The sequence below is a fragment of the Myxocyprinus asiaticus genome, chromosome 5 (assembly GCF_019703515.2).
Source record: "Myxocyprinus asiaticus isolate MX2 ecotype Aquarium Trade chromosome 5, UBuf_Myxa_2, whole genome shotgun sequence".
NCBI classification, from domain to species: domain Eukaryota; kingdom Metazoa; phylum Chordata; class Actinopteri; order Cypriniformes; family Catostomidae; genus Myxocyprinus; species Myxocyprinus asiaticus.
In genome coordinates, this window is record NC_059348.1 from 8117191 (window position 1) to 8126847 (window position 9657).

Genomic DNA, 9657 nt, shown 5'->3' on the forward strand with positions numbered 1-9657 from the left:
TGTAGGGAGACGTGGCTTGGCAAGACAGGGCGTGGAGCATGGGACCAGGGCAACACCAGTGGAAGGTGGAGTCATGAGAGACTCGAGGGGGGGAGCCATGGAAGGCAGAGCAGTGAGAGACTTGAAGGGTGACACCAGAGAACTTGGTACCCGGAGAGTAGCCGACAGCTCGAACGGCCAGTGTGGAGCCGAGGGAACGTAGAGCCGAGGTGATGTCGAGGGATCGACAGACCAAGGCGGAGTCCAGGGCTCGGAGGGTCTAGGTGGAGTCGGAGGTTCGTAAGTTCTCCTTGTCTGGGATATCTCAGCGGGCAATGATCGAGCTGGTGGCTTGGGGGGAACTGGCTGATCAGGAGAACTCAGGGTGGGCACAAGGGCGGGAACCAATTCCAACTCAAATAGCCCAGTGAGAGATGGCTCTGGAACGTACGAGGTTTGCAACGCTGGTTTGTTGTCCGTGGCAGACATTAGGATTGGCTCATTGACCATGGCAGGCTTGGCCGTTGGCTCGTTGACCAGAGGTGAGCCCGAGACATTGTATGAAGCAGACTGAAGCTTGGCTGTGATATGGCATGGAGCACACTGAGGCGTGGCAGTGACATAGCATGGAGCAGTCTCAGACATGGCTGTGACATGACATGGAGTAGACTGAGGTGTGGCTGTGACATCAATCAAATCAAATCAAATCACTTTATTGATTTATTGATATGGAGTAGACTGAGATGTGGCTGTGACATGGCATGGAGCAGGCTCAGGCGTGGCTGTGTCATGGCATGGAGCAGGCTGAGGCGTGGCTGTGACATGGCATGGAGCAGGCTCAGGCCTTGCTGTGACATGGCATGGAGCAGGCTGAGGCGTGGCTGTGACATGGCATGGAGCAGGCTCAGGCATGGCTGTGACATGGCATGGAGCAGACTGAGGATCCAGGGCAAAAGATGGCGCTAGCTCAGCAACCATGACGTGGAACTCCGGCTCGGCGGCCATGACGTGGGACTCCGGCTCGGCATCCACCTTAAAAAGGACAAAGATACAGGCGAGTGTAGGGGTTGCCGTCCAATTTCCCTGATCCAGCTAAATGTAACAACACTGTCAAAAATTCTGGCTAACAGATTGAGTGAGGTTGTGGCATCTCTTGTACATGTGGATCAGGTGGGGTTTATTTGGGGCTGTAGCTCTTCTGATAACATTAGGCGTTTCATCAGTATTATGTGGTCAGTGGCGAATGATCAGACTCCGGTCGCTGCCATCTCACTTGATGCCGAAAATGCGTTTGATATGATAGAATGGGATTATCTTTTTAAGATTTGGAAATATACGGGTTCGGGAATACTTTTATTGGATGTATTAAGTTATTTTATAAACACCCGGTAGCGGCAGTACAAACAAATGGAATAATTTAAGATGATTTTACTCTGGATAGGGGCACCCGGCAGGGTTGCCCTCTTTCCCCATTATTGTTCTGTCTTGCTCTGGAACCATTAGCAGCCGCGATAAGAAGGGAAGATGATTTTCCATGGGAGGTAGAGGGAGGTGTGGCGCATAAGCTTTTGATTACACAGATGATATTTTATTATTCATCTCCACCCCCATTAGATATATGCCTTGCCTCCATAGAATTATTAATTCCTTTTCTAAGTTCTTGGGATACAGAGTCAATTGGTCTAAATCCGAAGCTTTGTCTCTGACAGAGTACTGCCCAGTAACAGCTTTCCAGCCGGGCGCCTTCCAGTGGCTCAAACAGGGCATCAAGTGTTTGGGCATTTTATTTCCAGCACATTTGTCTGATTTAGTTAGAGTTAGTTTTGACCCCTTAATAAAAAGATTTTCGAGCGATGTGGGCAGGTGGGCTTCATTACATTTATCTATGATTGGGAAGGTTAATATTATTAAAATGAATTTTATTCCAAAATTTAACTACCTGCTACAATCTCTCCCTGTAGATGTCCCCCTCTCTTATTTCAAGCAATTTGATAGCATAGTGAAGTCCTTCATTTGGAATGGTAAGCGTCCTAGATTAAATTTTAATAAGTTACATAGGCCAATTGACAAAGGTGGGCTAGGCCTACCCAAGATTTTGTTTTATTATTATGCATTCGGTCTCAGACATTTGGCTCATTGGTTGCTTCCACCTGAGAGAGCCCCTCCCTGGTTTTGTATTGAACAGGAAGTCCTGACCCCTATTTTGCCATTGCAAAGCCTTTCTATCAAACTAATCGGAGAAGTTAAGTTACACCCCATTATCTCGCATTTGCACTCAGTATGGACAAAAGTGTCCAGAGTGTTTAATTTGGACATTTATTTAAATGTTGCTTCAAGCATATGGCTGAATCCTAAATTATGTATTAATAAGTCCCCTTTCTGCTGGTCAGAGTGGATTGCAAGTGGATTGCCACACTCTGTGACCTATATGAGAGTGGAGGGGTAATAGTGGGGGCTTAAAAGTTTTTTCTTTGTGATATGTCTATGAATCAATAAAAAAAAAATAAATAAATAAAAATAAATAAAAAAAAATAAAAAAAAAATAAATAAAAAAAAGCACAGAATTACCTGATCCAAGATTCGCATTATGTCAGCAGACTTCTCACGAGTAGCTCCTCCTTTGGAATGGATAACTCTGATCACTGAACTCAAGTACATACATAACTGGGCCATGATCATACCTTACTAGGGAAAAGCCATAAGCCTCTGGAACGCTGCATTAATATGAAACAAAAAAAGAGCATGTAAAAGAGGGAGCAATCCCCTAAAATGACTAAGAAACTGTCCATAGTCTCATTTGTTTGTTTGTTTTTTGCACATGTATAACTGCATTATCTCAACCTAATGTATGAAACCAATGTAACCTGTACCTTACTTCAACCACTTCTTTTTTTGTTAATACCTCTTCCTGTCTGTACATCTCAGGCCATCTCACCTTGAAATCCTTTGTGGGGCTCCTGGTAGACTACGTTACATCTTAAATATATTAAATCTATAGTTTACTGTCTAATGAGAAAGATAGCAACTCAGCAGACAGCAGTATCCATTTATCTAAAGTAAAGCTTGACTATAGCTAAATAAAAATATAATGCAATGTCCCACATAAGAATTTCATATTATCTATTGACAATTATAGTATCTTTCATTAAAATGACTTATTGTGGGTTGCTAGCAGAGGAGGGTAGAGTAGCCAAAAACTGTACTCAAGTAAAAGTACAATTACTTGAAAAACATAATTACTCAAGTAGAAGTAAAAGTAGTGATGTTAATAATTACTTGAGTAAGAGTAAAAAAAAAAATCCAGTTAAAAGAATACTGAAGTATCAAGTAACTAATTACTTTCATATGTAACACAATGGATGTTAAATCTACAACATTCCATTACATAATACACATTTAACATGTATTACATAATAATAATTATTATTATTGGAAATTCTTTCATCATTCACCCTCATGTTGTTCCAAACCTGTATGACATTCTTTCTTCAATGCAAAAGCAGAGAACAATGCAAACTATCCTTTTATGGAAACTTGTCAGATTTGGACATATCTGTCAATTAGAAGAGAGGTTTGGTAACCAGTTTCTAGCAATTATAACAGTGAAAAATGTTAACAATACCAAACAAATGGTATAAAACCACAAATAACAATACCACAGGACCAATCATATCTAATGCCTACTGTCGCTATTTCACAGCGTTTTAAAGTCCTGAATGGATTCTTAGTTGAGTTTTCAGTGTAAAATTAATTTAGATCAATAGTTCTGTACAGTAAGGGCAACTACACCTTGTATTTGGAAGTGTGTTAGGCTTATTTAAGTTTGTTCTCTGTTGTCCATGAGAAAAACATGCCGCAGCTGTCAAATGCAAAGTTGCTGTGCAGTGTGCACATGCAGAGATGTGCTACAGTAGTCACGCATGCACGCGATAGGCAAAGCAAAAGGCATTTACGCAAGGATGTTTACATGGATTTATACAGCAGACACTGATATATTTCAGCACTGTTATTAAAATGTATACTTAGAAACTGAGGTCATATGAGCCAATAAATACAGAATCACCCTGCACATGACCATCACCACAACAAAGATATGCTCATGTTATCACAAACGCCAAAACTCACTGCAAGGGTTTCATTAAGTTGGAGCTGCAATCCTAATCTTGAAATATCCGTTTGTCTTTGTGTAAAATGAAGGCATTGCATGACAAAAGTGTTTGTTTGGCGTGCTTGCTGCTGCAGTCATGAACTCAACTCGAGTGACAGAGCGCAACTGTGAAGTTCCACCGTAGTATGTCCCATTCAAAAATCTCTTAATTATGCATTTATTAAAACTTATTTAATTAAAACCAGTAATGTAACGAAAAGACTGTTGCCCATTGTAACAAAGTAAAAGTAAAAAAAATTCATTTGAAAAATACTTGAGTAAGAATAAAAAGTACCCACTATTAAACATACTCTTAAAAGTACATTCTCTCCAAAACTTTACTCAAGTAAATGTAACAGAGTAAATGTAGCATGTTACTACCCACCTCTGGTTGCTAGAGTCATCTTTACAAACAGTTACGTCTTTGCACTAAAAACATTAACACCTGAGGAAAGAATGAATGGATTATTTATGCTGAAAGCAGTCTCGCAGTAGTCCCGTGGGAGTGCAGGCCTCTACTTTGAAGTACTTGTGACACACACACTCACAAGCGTCTAAATATAAATTACATATATTTTACTAAACAAATGGGAAAATACATTAACTTGTCGATATAACAGTACACTAACATTAGCTAGCGCTAACATGTAAAATCACTGACATAATTTAACGCAGTTAATTACTAAATGCGAGTTAGACAACGTTACTAATGTTGTTAGCATTTGTGTCCACAAAAGACATTAGTCAACTCAAACCACAAAAACATAATGTCAAACGTTCTTTTATCAAGTATATTAATTAAAATTAAGTTCCAGCCTACCTTCGATCCGTATCTGGCAGAAAAAGAAAATGAAAAATCCAGAGACGCAGATGAGCTCATGCATCATAACATCAAACCAAATGTTAGACGCGTGATCCATAACATGAAATTACATTAAGTTGAGCTTCATTTTTAAGTATTTAAGTTGTATGAACGTACAATGTTGAATTAAAGTCCCCAAAGCAGAAAAATGAATTCAATTGATTTAAAATGTTACAGTAATGCAACACCCACTCATGTTCACTTTTTACAGTGCACACAGCGCATGCTTCATATTTCGTTGTCTATCAGACTGAGAGGAAGCTAGTGGTTTATGTGTTGACAGCGTCCTCGTGTGTACGTAACATGCCCTACATGAAAAACACATCAAACCACATCTCTGTTATTTTCTTCAATTAAGCTCTCAGTTAATTTTTAACGAATATTATTATCCGAAAAAATTGTTAATAGTGGTTAATCAGTTAACTGTGTACATCCCTAGAATATACTGTAACCATTTAATAGATTTTGCAGATAGGCCAGAGGTGGCCAGTCTGCCACTGAGGTAGAACTGTGAAAAGCGCATTGCAATAATCCATCCTTGAAGTAATAAATGCATGAACAAGCCTTTCGGCATCAAGTAATGAGAGGAAATGCCCGAGTCTGGCAATATTTCTAAGATGATCAAACACAGATTTTGAAATACTCTTGATATGTGCATCAAATGTCAAGTGAGCATCAAAAATTATGTCAAGGTTGTGCACTTGAGTAGTGGGCAATACCAAGTTGTTATCCACAGTCAATTTGAAATTTTTACATTTGTGAGCGGCTGCTGGTGTGCCAATGAGGAGAACCTCAGTCTAGGAGCAGTTTAGTTTCAGAAAATTATACACTGATGAGCCAAAATATTATGACCACCTGTCTAATATGCTGTTGGTCTTCTGCGTGCTGACAAAACAGTGCCGACCCACCGAGGCATGGACTCTACAAGACCCTGGAAGGTGTCCTGTGGTATCTGACACCAAGACATTAGCAGCAGATCCTGTAAGTCCTGTAAGTTGTGAGGTGGAGCTGCCGTGGATTGGACTTGTTGGTCCAGCACATCCCATAGATGCTCAATCGGATTGAGATCTGGGGAATTTGGAGGCCAGGGCAACACCTTGAACTCTTCATCATGTTCCTCAAACTATTACAGAACAATGTATGCAGTGTGGTAGGGCGCATAACATTATCCTGCTGAAAGAGGCCACTGCCATCAGGGAATACCATTGCCATGAAGGGGTGGTCTGCAAACACCTGATCTGCAACGATGTTTAGGTACAACCCCAATTGAAAAAAGTTGGGACAGTATGGAAAATGCTAATAAAAACAAAAAGGAGTGATTTGTAAATTATTTTCACCCTTTGCTATATTGAAAGCACTACAACTACACATTATATGATGTTTTACCTTGTGAATATCATTGTTTTGTGTGTGTGTGTGTGTGTGTGTGTGTGTGTGTGAAAATGTACAGTAATTTCAAATCAGATGATTGCAACACGCTCCAAAAAAGTTGAGACAGGAGCAATTTAAGTCGAATAACAATTTGACGAGTTGAAATAAAAAGGCGATGTGAAACAGGAGATGTTAAACAGGTGAGGCAATCGTGTCAGTATATAAGCAGCCTCCAAAAACAGCCTAGTACTTCAAGAGCAAGGATCGTTCGAGACTTGTCAATTTGCCAACAGATAATTCAGCAAATAATCCAGCACTTTGAGAACAATGTTCCCCAAAGACAAACTAGAAGGATTTTGGGCATTTCACCCTCTACAGTACACAACATACTTGAAAGATTCAAGAAATCTAGTCAAAGCTCTGTGCATAAAGGGCAAGACGAAAACCACTTCTGAAAGCGCGTGATCTCGGATCCCTCAGATGTCACCATCTTAAAAACCGTGATGCATCTGTGACGAGGAGGAGGGCGGGGCCGGGCCGTGACTACACACACCTGGTCCCTAATCGGGCTAATCAGCTGAAGAGAGGGATAAAGGCAGCCGAATGCCGCAGTTCACGAGAGACAGAGCCACACGCAGCTGCCATGTGTGTGTTTATGTTTTGTCTTTATGTTTTAATTTTACATTAAACATTATTTTGATGGTTCATCCGGTTCCCGCCTCCTCTTTTCCCATTTTAACCCCCCTGTTACATTGGTCCTGAAACCAGGGAAGGAGGAAGGATGCGCTGTCATGGAGTCCTCACCACTGCCAGCCGACCGAGGAGCAGCCGCAGCTGTCCGCCCGGGGAGGAGGCATCACTGCCGGCCACCAAGGATTTGAGGCATGCTGCCATCCCCCATAGTAAAAAAAAAGTATAGAGAAAAAAAGAAAAGAGAGAGAAAGGAGGGGGAGGAGCATGACCTTCTGCTCAGAGCTGGAGGACCCACTACCGTCCACAGGGGGAGGAGTGAGCTGTCGTCTGCCAGAGGTCAGGGAGTGGCTGAGGGCCGAGCGACAGCGTATCTGGGCACCGGTGAACCAGGTATTTCCTCTCTCTCTCTCTCGCTGCTGGGGTTCCTTGGCCTGAGGCAAAGGAGGGAGGAGTATGACAAGGAGGAGGCCGGGGCCAGGCCGTGATATGCACGCCCAGCCCCCAGTTGGGCTAATCAGCCGAGGAGAGGGATAAAGGCAGCCGGCTGCGGCAGTTCGGGAGAGAGAGAGCCACACACTGCTGCCAGGTGTGTGTTTATGTTTTGTCTTTATGTTTTAATTTTACATTAAACATTACTTTGATGGTTTGTCTGATTCCCGCCTCCTCTTTTCCCATTTTAACCCCCCTGTTACAGCGTCTATAATGAAAATCTTGAACATGGGCTTGGGATTACTTTAGTAAACCTTTATTAGTCAACACCATTCACCACCGCATCCACAGATGCAAGTTAAGACTTTACTATGCAAAGCAGAAGCCATACATCAACACTGTCCAGAAGCGCAGCCGACTTCTCTGGGCTCAGTCTCATCTGAGATGGAAAGAAGAACAGTGAAATAGTTTTTTGTGGTCTGACAAAAAAGCCCACATTTAAAATAGCTTTTGCAAAAAACAGCCATCGTGTTCTCTGGCCCAAAGTGAAAAAGTACCATCCAAGCTGTTTTCAGCATCAGGTCCAAAAGCCAGTGTCTGAATGGGCTAGGAGTGTGTCAGTGCTCATGGCATGGTTAACTCACACATCTGTGAGGGCACCATTAATGCAGACAGATATGTAAAAATTTTGGAGCAACATATGCTGCCATCAAGCACCATCTTTTCCAGGGACATTCCTACATTTTCCAGCAGGACAACGGCAAACCACATGCTGGTCGGATTACAAATGCGTGGCTGTGTAAGCAGAGAGAGTGGGTGATGATTGGCTTGTCTGCAGTCCTGATCCCGATCCAATTGAGAATGTGTGGTGCATTATGAAGCACAATATATGGCAATGAAGACCCCATACAATTGTGCAGTTGAAGACCTGCATAATGGATGAACGGGGAAAAATTCCACTTTCTAAACTTATACTTGTGTCTTCAGTGTCCAAATGCTTAATAAGTGTTATTAGAATAAATGGTGATGTTTCACAGTAGTAAACACTTGACTATCCCAAATGTTTTGGAGTGTGTTGCAATTACTGTACATAAAAAAAAAAAAATGAAATACACAAGGTAAAACATCATATAATGTGTAGTTGTAGTGTTTTCAATATAGAAAAGGGTAAATATAATTTACAAATCACGTGTTTTTGTTTTTATTAGCATTTTTCATACTGTCCCAACTTTTTTGAAATTGGGGTTGTAGGTGGCACGTATCAAATTGACATCCACATAAATGTCCGGACCCAGGGTTTCCCAGCAGAATATTGCCCAGAGCCTCACACTCTCTCCACTGGCTTGTCGTCTTCCCACAGTGCATCTTGGTGCCATCACTTCCCCAGGTAACCGGCGCACACGTACACGTCCGTACACGTGATGTAAAAGCAAACGGGACTCATCGGACCAGGCGACCTTCTTCCACTGATCCAAGGTCCAGTTCTAATGCTCACATGCCCATTGTAGGCACTTTCGATGGTGGACAGGGGTCATCATGGGCACTCTGACCAGTCTGTGGCTACGCAGCCCCATACGCAGCAGGGTGTGATGCACTGTGTGTTGTGACACATTCAAACCGTAACCATGATTAAATTGTTTTGTGACTTGTGCCACGGTAGACCTTCTATTGTTTCAGACCAGACAGGATAGCCTTTGTTGCCCTTGCGTATCGATGAGCCTTGGGCACCCAACACCCTGTCACCGGTTTGCGGTTTGTCCATCCTCGGACCACTGTCGGTGAGTACTCACTACTGCTGACTGGGAGATCCCCAAAGCCTAGCCATTTCAGAGATGCTCTGACCCAGTTGTCTGGCCATAACAATATGGCTCTTGTCAAAGTCGCTCAGGTCTGTACTCTTGCCCATTTCTCCTGCATCCAACTGATTGCTTGCTTACCATCTAATCTACCCAGACTTTGATATGTGCCCTTGTTAGGGGATGAATAATGTTATTCACTTCATCTGTGAGTGGTCATAATGTTTCGGATCATCAGTGTATTGCATCAATATTTTTATTTCCTGCAAACATTCAGTAAGAACTGTTGAGGTGGATGTAATGTCAGACTTTGTACTGATATCAATTTGGGTATCATCAGCATATCAATAATACCCCAAACTGTATTTTTCTCTTAATAA

The 9657-nt window shown here is 42.1% G+C and overlaps 1 protein-coding gene across 1 annotated transcript in view; it reads right to left on the minus strand.

Moving 5' to 3' along the window:
• The window catches only part of LOC127440755 (gastrula zinc finger protein XlCGF57.1-like), a 139892-nt gene that overhangs the window by 40044 nt on the left and 90191 nt on the right, over positions 1-9657 (minus strand). The window lies entirely within an intron of this gene.